Below are 12,067 nucleotides of genomic sequence, written 5' to 3' on the forward strand. Positions count from 1 at the left end.
TCTAAATCAACATGCTTTCCATCAACGATGTACAAGATTATGCTTGGGTGTAAGGTGAGGAACAAATCGCTATGAAAAAGGAACTACTGAGCCAACAGGGTAACCTGGGCCCATATTCTTGTCAGGTAAGGAGGCTTCGTATCACCTCTTCCTTAACTATTCATCTTTGGATATGGCTGGTTAATATCCTTTTGTACGCAGTTTATGCACAGTATGGCGAAGGATTTATGTAACAGAATAGGGCTTTAAAGTGTAATAGGCAAAATAAATTGCTTAGGAAGAGGTGTTAGGAAGCTCCCTAAAATGACGAGAATTCTGGCCTAGATGACATTGTTGGTTTCGTAATAAGTTATACTCAGCGATTTGTTCCTCACCTTACACCCCATTATCCTCTTGTACGTCACTGATGCATAGTATATCAATATCAAAATGATGTAAAAAGCACAGAAGTTTTATCTATTTATTTATTTTTTTGAAAAAGTATGATTTTTAGGAAAAGGAACAATTTTGCAATATACATTGATCCATTGTTGACGGCTGCGTGTTGGCTGTGTGGTAGGGGAGTGTGGGTGTGCTGACACAGATAAATAATGAGCCTCTGGCCTGTCCCCCTCACTGGCCGCCTGACCCTGCGCGGCCGACTGCCTCACCTGCCGCTGCCTGACCATCGCCTCTCTGCTGGTAAGTCTTGAGAGTGTGGCGCCGTGCTTGTGTGGCTGATGGTGTTAGTGTGGTGGTGGTGTGGCTGAAGGTGTGTGGTGGTGGTGTAGCTGACGGTGTCAGTGTGGTGCAGGGGTGGCTGACGGTGTAAGTGTGATTCTGGTGTGGCTGACGGTGTTAGTGTGGTGGTGGTGTGGCTGACGGTGTTAGTGTGGTGCTGGTGTGGCTGATGGTGTTAGTGTGGTGCTGGTGTGGCTGACGGTGTTAGTGTGGTGCTAGTGTGGCTGATGGTGTTAGTGTGGTGCTGGTGTGGCTGACGGTGTTAGTGTGGTGCTGATGTGGCTGATGGTGTTAGTGTGGTGCTGGTGTGGCTGATGGTGTTAGTGTGGTGCTGGTGTGGCTGATGGTGTTAGTGTGGTGGTGGTGTGGCTGATGGTGTTAGTGTGGTGGTGGTGTGGCTGATGGTGTTAGTGTGGTGGTGGTGTGGCTGATGGTGTTAGTGTGGTGGTGGTGTGGCTGATGGTGTTAGCGTGGTGCTGGTGTGGCTGATGGTGTTAGTGTGGTGCTGGTGTGGCTGATGGTGTTAGTGTGGTGCTGGTGTGGCTGACGGTGTTAGTGTGGTGCTGGTGGTGACTTTAGTATGAAAAAGCTTTTAATGCAATACAGATATGGCTTGGAGTATGTGTGGAATATTTAAGTTATGAATGATATTTGTGGTCAAGATACATTATTTAACATAAGCACATATGAAACGCATTTTAATGTTATTTGCTCTTGTTATTATTATTTGCTATTTATCAGCTACGTATTATTACAAGTATCAGAACAGAGAAATTTATTCCTCAGATAAAAATAGTGTTTCTAGTTCAAAGTTCACTGACAGCAGCTTAGAGGACTGTCAATATACTCTCCTTACTCTAACCCAGATTTTCGCACCTTTGCAGTTCAATTCACGTAACTCAGAAGCAGAAAAATACAATATTACGGTTCTACGTTCTTTTCAAAGTACTTCTTTTTGACTCACGCCGATTTCTTGTGTTCATCTCTTACTGTGTCTCAGCAGTCAGGATGAAGAGAGGGCAATTAAAAAAAAAAAAAAATGAAAAACAAGGGTATAGTCAATAAATGTATTAGTAATCAATGTCGAAAAATATATAGTGCCTCACAAAAAGTGTAAAAAAAACTTTTGGAACTTGTTATAGGACTGCTTTGGAGTAATAAATTCAATCAGCACATGATGGTCCACTTTTGAAGAGAGTTACTTTTACTGCTGGCATTATGGAAGAATTTTGAGAGCGATTTCTTCGCGTGATTCATAACCATAATACCGATTTATCATGGACATTGTAGTGAGTGGTGGTTGCGATATCAGAACCATACTCAGTCGCAGGAAAGAGGTTCCAGGTTCGATTGCCGAAGAACCATCAGACCTTTAGACAGGGTTGCCTTTATTCTAGTCTGTTATGTCTATAGCTGAATTAAGGACCTGGATGTAGAGCATCGGTTGCGTATCTTTATGTGGAGAAAGGTTTTGGTGCTTTCTTTGTCATTCTTGCTTATGTGGTTGTGTTTGTGCCTGACCCACAAAATACTGTACAGACAGATAAGTGTAATAAACCTAGTTCTTCCCCTGGCATCCTCATTCCTTCCTCCATTCTTGGCTTCTGGGGCTATCCTTCTTAGAAACAGCAACAGTGGTGTAATCGGGAGCAAACCGGGGCTCGTATTGTCAACGGTTAAGGAAGCTCCCAAATACCCCTTCCTTAGTGACTTATTTATGGTTTTGGCTAGTTAATACCCTATGGTACGATATTTATGGAGAGTATGGCGATACTTGAAATATTCATCGCTTAGTTAAAGATGCTAAATTGCTTCCTCAATCGAGAATATGGGCCATGATCCGTAACACAATGGTCCCCAGTACGATTTCGCTGTTCATCACGAGACCAGTGGGCTGGCTTTCCTTTCCCTAGGCTGTGCGCACTTAGAACTGTAAAAAAGACATGAATTTCTATAGGAACGTTTGCGTATCGAAGTGTGAGGGAATGATTTTTTAGTGTTTTCCTTATCACACATGCTAGTATGTAACTGTGTGTGAATGCAGCTTACCTACCAAATGCTGTCAGTGCAAATGGAGTTAAGGTCTGACACTCGTCCCCTCTCTTGAAATTCACTTCCTATCCAACTAACTCTTCCTCTAACCCCGGCCTTCCTTCCGACTTGGCGGCAAGTTTCCTCCACAGTAACATTCTCTTCGGCAGGGTCTCTTTACCATACCCTGTTAGAACCTAGAACTAAAAAGGGATCTAGTTTTTATACCAGTGTTTTTGTGTTGTAGAATGATATGTTTGTCTGGTGATTCCCTTGCCATTTACACAGTAACGTTAATCATTTACGAAATTAAAGATCGTGTCCTAATGAGTGAACTGGATAATTATGAGGAATATTTTTGCCCATAACGCAATCAATAACTGTAGTTCCTTAATAGCAATGTATGATTCACGCTCATATAGCATTTATCACCCAAAAATAGTCGTTACAACATCGAAGTCGATGCGTGTTTCTCCCGTTCTACTTGTACATCGACTCTAAAGTTAGAAATGTAAGCCCTGACTGTCATTAAAAGTGTGTAGTGGTAGTTTGTGCTTTCATATGCTTGTATACGTTCGCACTCTATTGTTTCATAGTGATCACACACACACACACACACACACACACACACACACACACACACACACACACACACACCGCCATTCCAATATATCAATTTCCATATTTATGATTCACACTATAGACACCAAGCCTCCTTTCTCAATGGGCCAGCTTTGGAATGAAAATTTTGGCAACAACTCTCCCTTCAACCAGGTTTGGTCCTGAAGCAAATCTCATAAAACCTGTTACAGTACCATCATAGTTCATTCAGAACTGACCGATGAAAACCGGGTTATGCTTGATACCTTACACTTTCCACAGGATACCCTGATATACATCTTCAAATTAGTTTCATGTCCGAGTCATATATTCAGTAACGATTTCTAGTGCACGTGCTTTGGTTTACACAAAGGAGGATGGTACATCGACGCGCCCATAGAAAAACCATGACTGCTGAACGAGAGATGTTTATACTTCTGTGGCTGAGCGGGATGTCATTCCGAATGATAGGGAAATGGATGAGAACAAGCGCCACCACTGTGCGGAGGTGGGTGAGGCACTGGCAGTCGGAAGGGGATTTGCAATCTTCACGGGCAAAGAAGTCAAACAACACGTCTTCTACTCAGTATCATTATCAGTCTCCAGGAACACCATATTATTCTGTAATATGAATATTGAAGGAGCTTTTGCTTTATATTCCTGTGCAAAGGCCAATGCTTCTAATATTTGTGCTTACTATTACAAACGCAATGCAATCGATATGAGGTTATGTTAGGTTTCAAGTTTCAACACACACACACACACACACACACACACACACACACACACACACACACACACACACACACACACACACACACACATCAGGACACTAAAATATCATAATACACTACATAATAGCTTGTGTCATATATGCTGTTAATATTATATAATATAGAAGTTTGAAGAAAGTTGTGCCTAAGCTCCAGAGAGCTAGAGGAAACAGCAGAACAGATTCTAGCTAGGGAATTTCACATACAGCACAGTATGACACCTGATGGAAAACTCCACAGGTGTGGAAATCACCACACATGCCCACAGACATGACCGAACAAGTTATATACAGGGGAAATCGGAGAGACAGGACAGAAGGGGTTAGGACGTGATAGGAGAGAGAAGAGGCACGGTGGTGAAGGCATGAGTAGAGGGCACAGAGTTAGCATAAACCGCTTTCACCTTAGTACTTCTTTTGTCAAGATAGCTTTCTCTTGAGAATAGAACTGCACTCATCCTCAGACTCATCTTTAGCTTTCTTCTGCCATCCGCGACAAGACTAACTTGAAAATTCTGTCTTCTTACTGTACAACCCCAACAATCTAACATTTTTGGAAATGCCTCGGTGATGGCTACGGGAATTTTTTTTTAATTTATTTACCTTTTTAAAAACATCCCTGCCTTATTATATGTTGAGCGTCTAAGTGAGCTGATCCTCTTTCTGTATTGATGAGAATCCATGGTATAATCCCCCTCATTGTTACCTACAGAAAAAATCTACTAATTAGCTAATCCAATCATGCTGAGGCCGATGACAGTGATGATGCGCATTACAAACTGACTCTTGGTGATCAGTAACTTTGCTCATTGTTTCACTTATAGAAGGAGTTCAGATCGATACCTAGATCATGTAAATGCTATACTGTGGCATTTATAGCCACTGTTGCACCTATTTTTTTGTTTGTTATGCGATCTTAATTTATTTATGTATGTATCAATTTCTTCAAGTTTATTTTCATCGTTTGTGTTCGTTTTTTCGATGATGTCCTAGGTTACATGATTGCTGGCTAAATTCTTTTAGGCCATTTTAAATTATCAGCATTCATTTGCTTTTCTTCCCCATTTGACAGTGACTTAATTACTTGACTTAATTACTACCTGATTGGCTTTTCTCTTAATTACTCTGTATGAGCCTTCAAATTTCGGTGATAGTTTGTTGTCTCTAGTGTGAATGATGCCATAGACAATGTCTCCTATGCTGATAGTTGGTTCTCTTGCTTTTTTATTAAGTGACTCCATCATTTCTTCCCTGGAAAACGATAATTGCATTTCCACCATTTAGTGTATCTCCTGAAATTCAAGCAAATGGAGTTTCTGATAATCATCATAATTGTATACAAGCAATTTTTCTTCTTCCAGAATCTCGTACTGCAACTTTTTGTCTGTCCCGTAGATAATGAAATGGTGTGTCTCTCCTATAGGCTTGTTTATTGCACAATTTATTGATGCTTCCACTCAGGGAATCGAATTATCCCAGCTTGCATAATTTTCACTGAGAATGTGTCATAGCACATTCAACACTTTTTTGTTTTGTCTCTCTACCAACCTACTGGGTGCTGGGTGGTAGGTTAAAACACTGACCTATTTTTTTTTTATTGTATTGTTTACATATTTCTTGTAAGATTTCGGAAATAAATTCATCTCCATTACAACTTATTAATGTTTTGGTGTGGTGAATCTACAGATAATATGGTTTATGATTACTCTTGCCACTGTTTCTGCTGTCTTATCCTTAAATGGGACCAAAATCACATATCTTGAGAAATAATCTGGAGCAACAAAGAGATATTGATTATTACTGTAAGATAAGGGTAACTTACTGTAAGTCAACTGCAACAACGTCTCACAGTAGATTAGGTACAGGATATTTCCCTATAGGTGTGGGTTATAACGTAGCCTTTCTGTCTCACACGTGACTTGCATCTGTCTATGCGATTATGTGTCTTTGCTTAATGATAGTCAGTAGTATAACATCCGGGATTGTCTGACCGTCCTATCTTTGCCAAGATGTCCTGCATGTGGCCTATCATGTATCGTCCTTAAAATGTGAGGTATCATGTAATTAGGTACACTAGTTGTCTGTTATATCTTCTATGATTTGGTTGTCCTGGGTTGATCCTATATAAGGCATTGCCGACTGTTGTGAATTGTTCGAGTGGTATATGTAGCCTGGGTAATTGTATGTCCTCGCCACACTCCAACTAGTATATAACTTTAGACCACGGTGGATCAACTCTCAGTGCTTTCGAGATATCATCGTGGCTGGAAATTTTATCCTTTAGACCTAATGTTGCGACATGAGCTGTCATTCGGTTCCTAGATAACGCATCCGTGGCTATAATTTTTTTTGCCCTTTATATAGTGAATATGTACATTATAATTTTCAACCATACATTTCCATCTTGCTCACCTCCCAGAAAAGAGTTTTTTTGGAACATGCCCACAAGTGGTTTATGGTCAGTGAATAGGTGAATTTCGTAATCATGTACCAAACCTTAAAACTTTTGTAATGCAAAAACCATTGCCAGTGCCTCTAGGTCTGTAGTGCAATAATTTTTCTCTGCACCTTTTATTTCTCTGCTAGCAAATGCATTTGGTTGATTTTTTCTTCTTGCATCAATACGGCCCCTAATCCTGTAAGAGATGCATCTGTGCTAATTATAAATGGTTTTGTGAAATTAGGATGGACCAAGCAAGGTGCACACGTAAATTTATCTTTTAACTCGATAAATGCTAGTTTTTGTTCCTGTCCCCACTGAAATACAGCTTGTTTTTTCAGTTGGTGGAATAATGGTTCTGCTGTACGAATGATCTGTAATATCCTACTAGTCCTAAAAATTGACTTACTTTATCCACATTTTTGGGTTCTGGGAAATCCCATACTGCTTGTATTTTCTCGTCTGCGAAATGTATTCCTTCTGCATCAAGCCTGTGGCCTAAGTACTTTACGTTAAAGCAAAATTTGCATTTAGACAGTTTATTTTCAAACCAGCATTGGCTAACTTGTCTAGGAGCTGGTCTAATTTCTGTAAATGCTCTTATTTTGTGTGTGTTGCAATTAAATGTCCAAGTACACAAAAATACCATTTCCTTACATTCCTGATAGCATGCTATTCATTAATTATTGGAATGTGCCTGGAGCTGTCCTTAACCCCCTCGGCATTCTTTTACACTGATAATGCCCTGTATTTGTGGAGACAGCGGTGTAATTGTGTGACTCATCAGGCGGCACCTGTTGTTATATCAAATCCCAATATGCTGTTGATACTATTTTAAACTTCACTTCATCCAGTTTTGATTACTCATTATATAAATTAAATTGCCAAAACATTACCAAATATATCTGTGTAGTTTATCGTTCCCCCAGTGCTTCTTCGGAACCCAGTGTATTTGATTCCATATCCACTCAGTTGGGTAACCTTGACCTTGCCCTTGGCAATGAAATTACCATTTTGGGTGATTTTAACATACACAATGTTGAATGGTTATTGCATTCTGCCCGGACTGACGACGCTGGCCTAGAATGCGAGCTGTTTGCGGAATCGTTTAATCTCACCCAGTTGGTAAAGCAACCAACCAGAATACCTGATAATCCTGACCATAATGCCCATCTCTTGGATTTATTCTTGACAAATAATCCAGATAAATACAGGATAGAGGTAATGTCACCACTTGGATCCTCTGACCACAATCTCATCAAAGCCTTATTAGTTAACCCTCCTACACCTCCCCATTCCGAACCTGTCAGGGTGACCCGATGGAACTTTGACAGGGCAGACTGGGATGGATTTAGAAATTATCTTGCTGATGTTCCATGGCATTCTTTCTTCTCTAGTGATCCCAATTCTACCCAGTCCCACATTTGCGACTTAATATTAGCTGATATGGATTTATTCATACCAAGTCAACAATTCACTAAAAGATCAAACTCTCCAAAATGGTTTGATGGCAATTGTGCCAGAGCAACAGCCCAAAAGTCATTAGCATATAACTCTTACTTAAAATCAAAAACATCTGAATCACTCTCCCAATTTAAAATTGCTAGAAATCATGCAAAAGCTATATTAAATCTATCTAAAACAAAATTTCTTCAAAAGCAAGCATCAAAACTACTTAACAACCCTAATGACAATAGAATATTCTGGTCAACTCTTAATTCTTTCAATAATAACTTTAACAAGTCATCTTCCATTCCCCCACTAAAATCTTCAGATGGCAATATTACAAATAACCCACGTGGAAAAGCAGATATCTTTGCTAGTACCTTTGCAAGAAACTCTACCATAGATGATACCAGCCAGAATGTCTCAGTACTGGAACTTGATTCTCCCGAAATTGCCCCACGTAAAATACAGACAAGATTCGTAAAATCCATCCAAGACAATTTACCTACCAACAAAGCTCCAGGCCTAGATGGAATTCCGCCAATTGTTTTGAAAAAGTGTTCCCCTGAACTTGCCTCTGTCCTAGCCAAATTATTCAGACTATGCATACGTACTTCTTTATTCCCAAATTCATGGAAAGAAGCCAATATCCACCCAGTTCCGAAGAAAGGAAGTTCGTCTGACCCCTCCAATTACAGACCAATAGCTGTCACATCTTCTCTTGGTAAGGTATTTGAAACTTTAATTAATAAGCATATTGTTAAACATCTTGAATCCAACAACTTAATTAGTGATAGACAATACGGTTTTCGCCACGAAAGATCCACCATTGACATACTCAATCTCTTAACTCATACCATCCATCAATCAATTGATCTTTTTGGAGAAACTCATGCAGTAGCTCTTGATATCTCTAAAGCTTTCGACAGAGTATGGCACCGTTCCATGCTGTCCAAACTCCCTTGCTATGGACTAACGTCTTTTGTTCCTTTGATTTCTTCTTATCTTAGTCACAGGAAGATAAGAGTAAAAGCAGATGATGTATATTCGAATTTCCACTCAGTTAACGCTGGTGTGCCGCAGGGATCAGTTCTGGCGCCAACCCTATTTCTGGTTCATATTAATGATCTCTTATCTGTCACTCACAATCCCGTTCACTCATATGCAGATGACTCAACACTACATAGTTCATTCACACTCAGACATCCATTTACAAAGTCTAATATCTCTACCTCTCAACTCAGTACAGCCATCTCCATGAATCAAGATCTAGCTACAATCAGTGAATGGGGACAAAACAACCTTGTCTCTTTTAATGCTAGTAAAACTAAATATATACAGTTTACTAATAGACAGATATTGCCAGATTCGTACATTACCTTCAGTGCTACTAATATTCCCATCTCCAAAAGTATTGAAATTCTTGGTGTCTCACTTAACAGTGCCCTCAGCACTTGCTAAAACCGCCTGAAAGAAACTTGGATTATTGTAACTTCTTCGCCGATGAGCAGTTAGCTATAATTTATAAGAGTCATGTGCGCTCTCAGCTTGAATATTGCTCACCCTTGTGGAATGGTTGTGGAGAGGTTGCATTAAGACAACTAGACAAAATTCAGAATAAAGCTGTTAGAATCATTAACAACCCTGCCATTACATATAAACTACCTCCCCTGCAAGTAAGAAGGAATGTTGCCTCCCTTGCATTACTTTACAGATATTTTTTTGGCAAATGCTGAGAGGAAGTTGCGTCCATGGTGCCACCTCTCCAAGCCTTCCCTCGTGCTACACGGGCATCTGGTAGCGCTCATGACTGGAATGTCACTCAGCCATATTGCAGAACTTCTGCCTATCAGAATTCTTTCATTCCCCGAACTGCATCTCTCTGGAACTCGCTTCCCCAGAGTTGTTTTCCTCCAAATTTCAACCCACAACTGTTCAAGTCTAACTGTTACAGATATTTTATGAATAGAGGACACCAGTAATCTGGTGTATGGATAATTTTTTTTTTCCCATTTGTTTTTCCTTCCTCCGTTCTTTTATTTAAAAAAAAAAAAAAAATGTACTTGATAATAAGCATTAAGCAAATCGATTGAGGAAAATACATAATTTTCTGGTCCATTATTTTGCAAGATGTTACTTAAGCATGGCATAGGAAAGTGGTCTGGATTGTGTGTTTAATTTGCGATAATCAATGAATGCAAGCATTTCACTGTTTCGTTTGACACAAAAAATGATGGGGCATTCCACGGGGAGACTGATGGTTCAATAAGATCTGTTTTCAATATTTCATCAACACTGCGACTTTACATTTGCTCCAGACAAACTCACCAACCATCAGCACATCGAGCATTCACAGTTTTTCTACTGCACTTGCATGCGCAATTTATCCAAATACACCACCATCTTATACTTTAGCATCAGGACTATACATAGCACCTGGCTATTGTGCTGCATACACCATTTTTGTCCACATTAGCTACAAACAATCACAATGCCATTCTTAATCACACACATAGACACTTCCAACCACTCCTTAAGATGGCTTTAATACAACCACAAATATTAAGTTGACTTCACCTAAGTTTGAAGCTATGTAATTAATCAATCAAACAATGAAACCCTGGAAAGAATTGAATATGAGTATGTTCAGTCCAAATTATGTGTATAGCCCGGCTCCAGTTATCTTTCTAATCTTCTCCATTATATTTAGTATATTACTATTGGCTACAGACAAAATGCAAGCAAGGATTGAAAATTTGGAACCATTATTTGCGGGAGGAAGCGTAAACATTCAAGTGAGACCAACTGAGTGAAATGTGTATATTCCATTTTATATAAAAATACAGCATTAATATATCTCATGTATATATATATATATATATATATATATATATATATATATATATATAGATAGATAGATATAAATAGATAGATAATAGGTACATTACTATGAATGATTCTTACTATAGTCTTGGCATGGTACTGCTATTATATTGCCATTGTATAAATACATGTATTCATTATAATTATCACCGGAATGCAATGTTCTATACTCAATTTTCACTACCATGTATGTACTCCATAAAACATATTATGGATTTACAATATTATTGTGCCTATAATATATTGTAGTAAATACCATGTACACCATGTATTAATAACTTATGACACAATATGTAATTTGTTACTACATGCTGTCGTAGGTACAACGGATTGGCGTGACCGAGCGATGTCAGGACACTAAAGTATCATAATACACTACATAATAGCTAGTGCCATATATGCTGTTAATATGCAATACAGAGGTTAGAAGAAAGTTGCGCCTAAGGTCGAGAGAACTGGAGGAAACAGCAATGTAGATTCTACCTAGGGAATTTGGCACACAGCACAGTATGACGCCTGATGGAAAACTCCACAGGTGTGGATATCACCACACGTGTCCACACACATGACCCAACAAGTCATATACAGGGGAAACTGGAGAGACAGGGCAGAAGGGGTTAGGACGCGACAGGAGAGAGAGGGGGCACTGTGTAGAAGGCAGAAGTAGAGGGCATGGAGTTAGCAAGCATAAACCTCTCTCATCTTACTACTGCTCTTGTCAAAATAACCTCCTCTTGAGAACAAAACTGCAGTCAACACAAGACTCATCTTCATCTTTCTCCTGCCATCCACGACAAGACCAACTTGAAATTTGTCCCTTCTTACAACCCTTACAATCTAACATTTTTGGAAACGCATCAGGCAACGGCTACAAGACAGACAGACAGAAAGACACACACACACACACACACACACACACACACACACACATACACACACACGTTTGTAATGTTTCACCAGTACATAACTAATATTTGACAACAGTTAATGACAAATGACTGATTATTATACAGAATAATCACCCTACATTAATTATTAATCTTGGAAGTTTTGTACTGATATGGCAATTAATGAGTAATATTTTTTATCTGACCTAGGGAGTGTGGCCTACTTTGTAGGAACAAAGAAACATAAAAGAGGACTATAACAGTTACAAGTAATTTTCGATTGTGATA

This window comes from Coenobita brevimanus, chromosome 40 (assembly GCF_032717465.1).
Source record: "Coenobita brevimanus isolate Jiangsu-jjx chromosome 40, ASM3271746v2, whole genome shotgun sequence".
Classification (NCBI taxonomy): domain Eukaryota; kingdom Metazoa; phylum Arthropoda; class Malacostraca; order Decapoda; family Coenobitidae; genus Coenobita; species Coenobita brevimanus.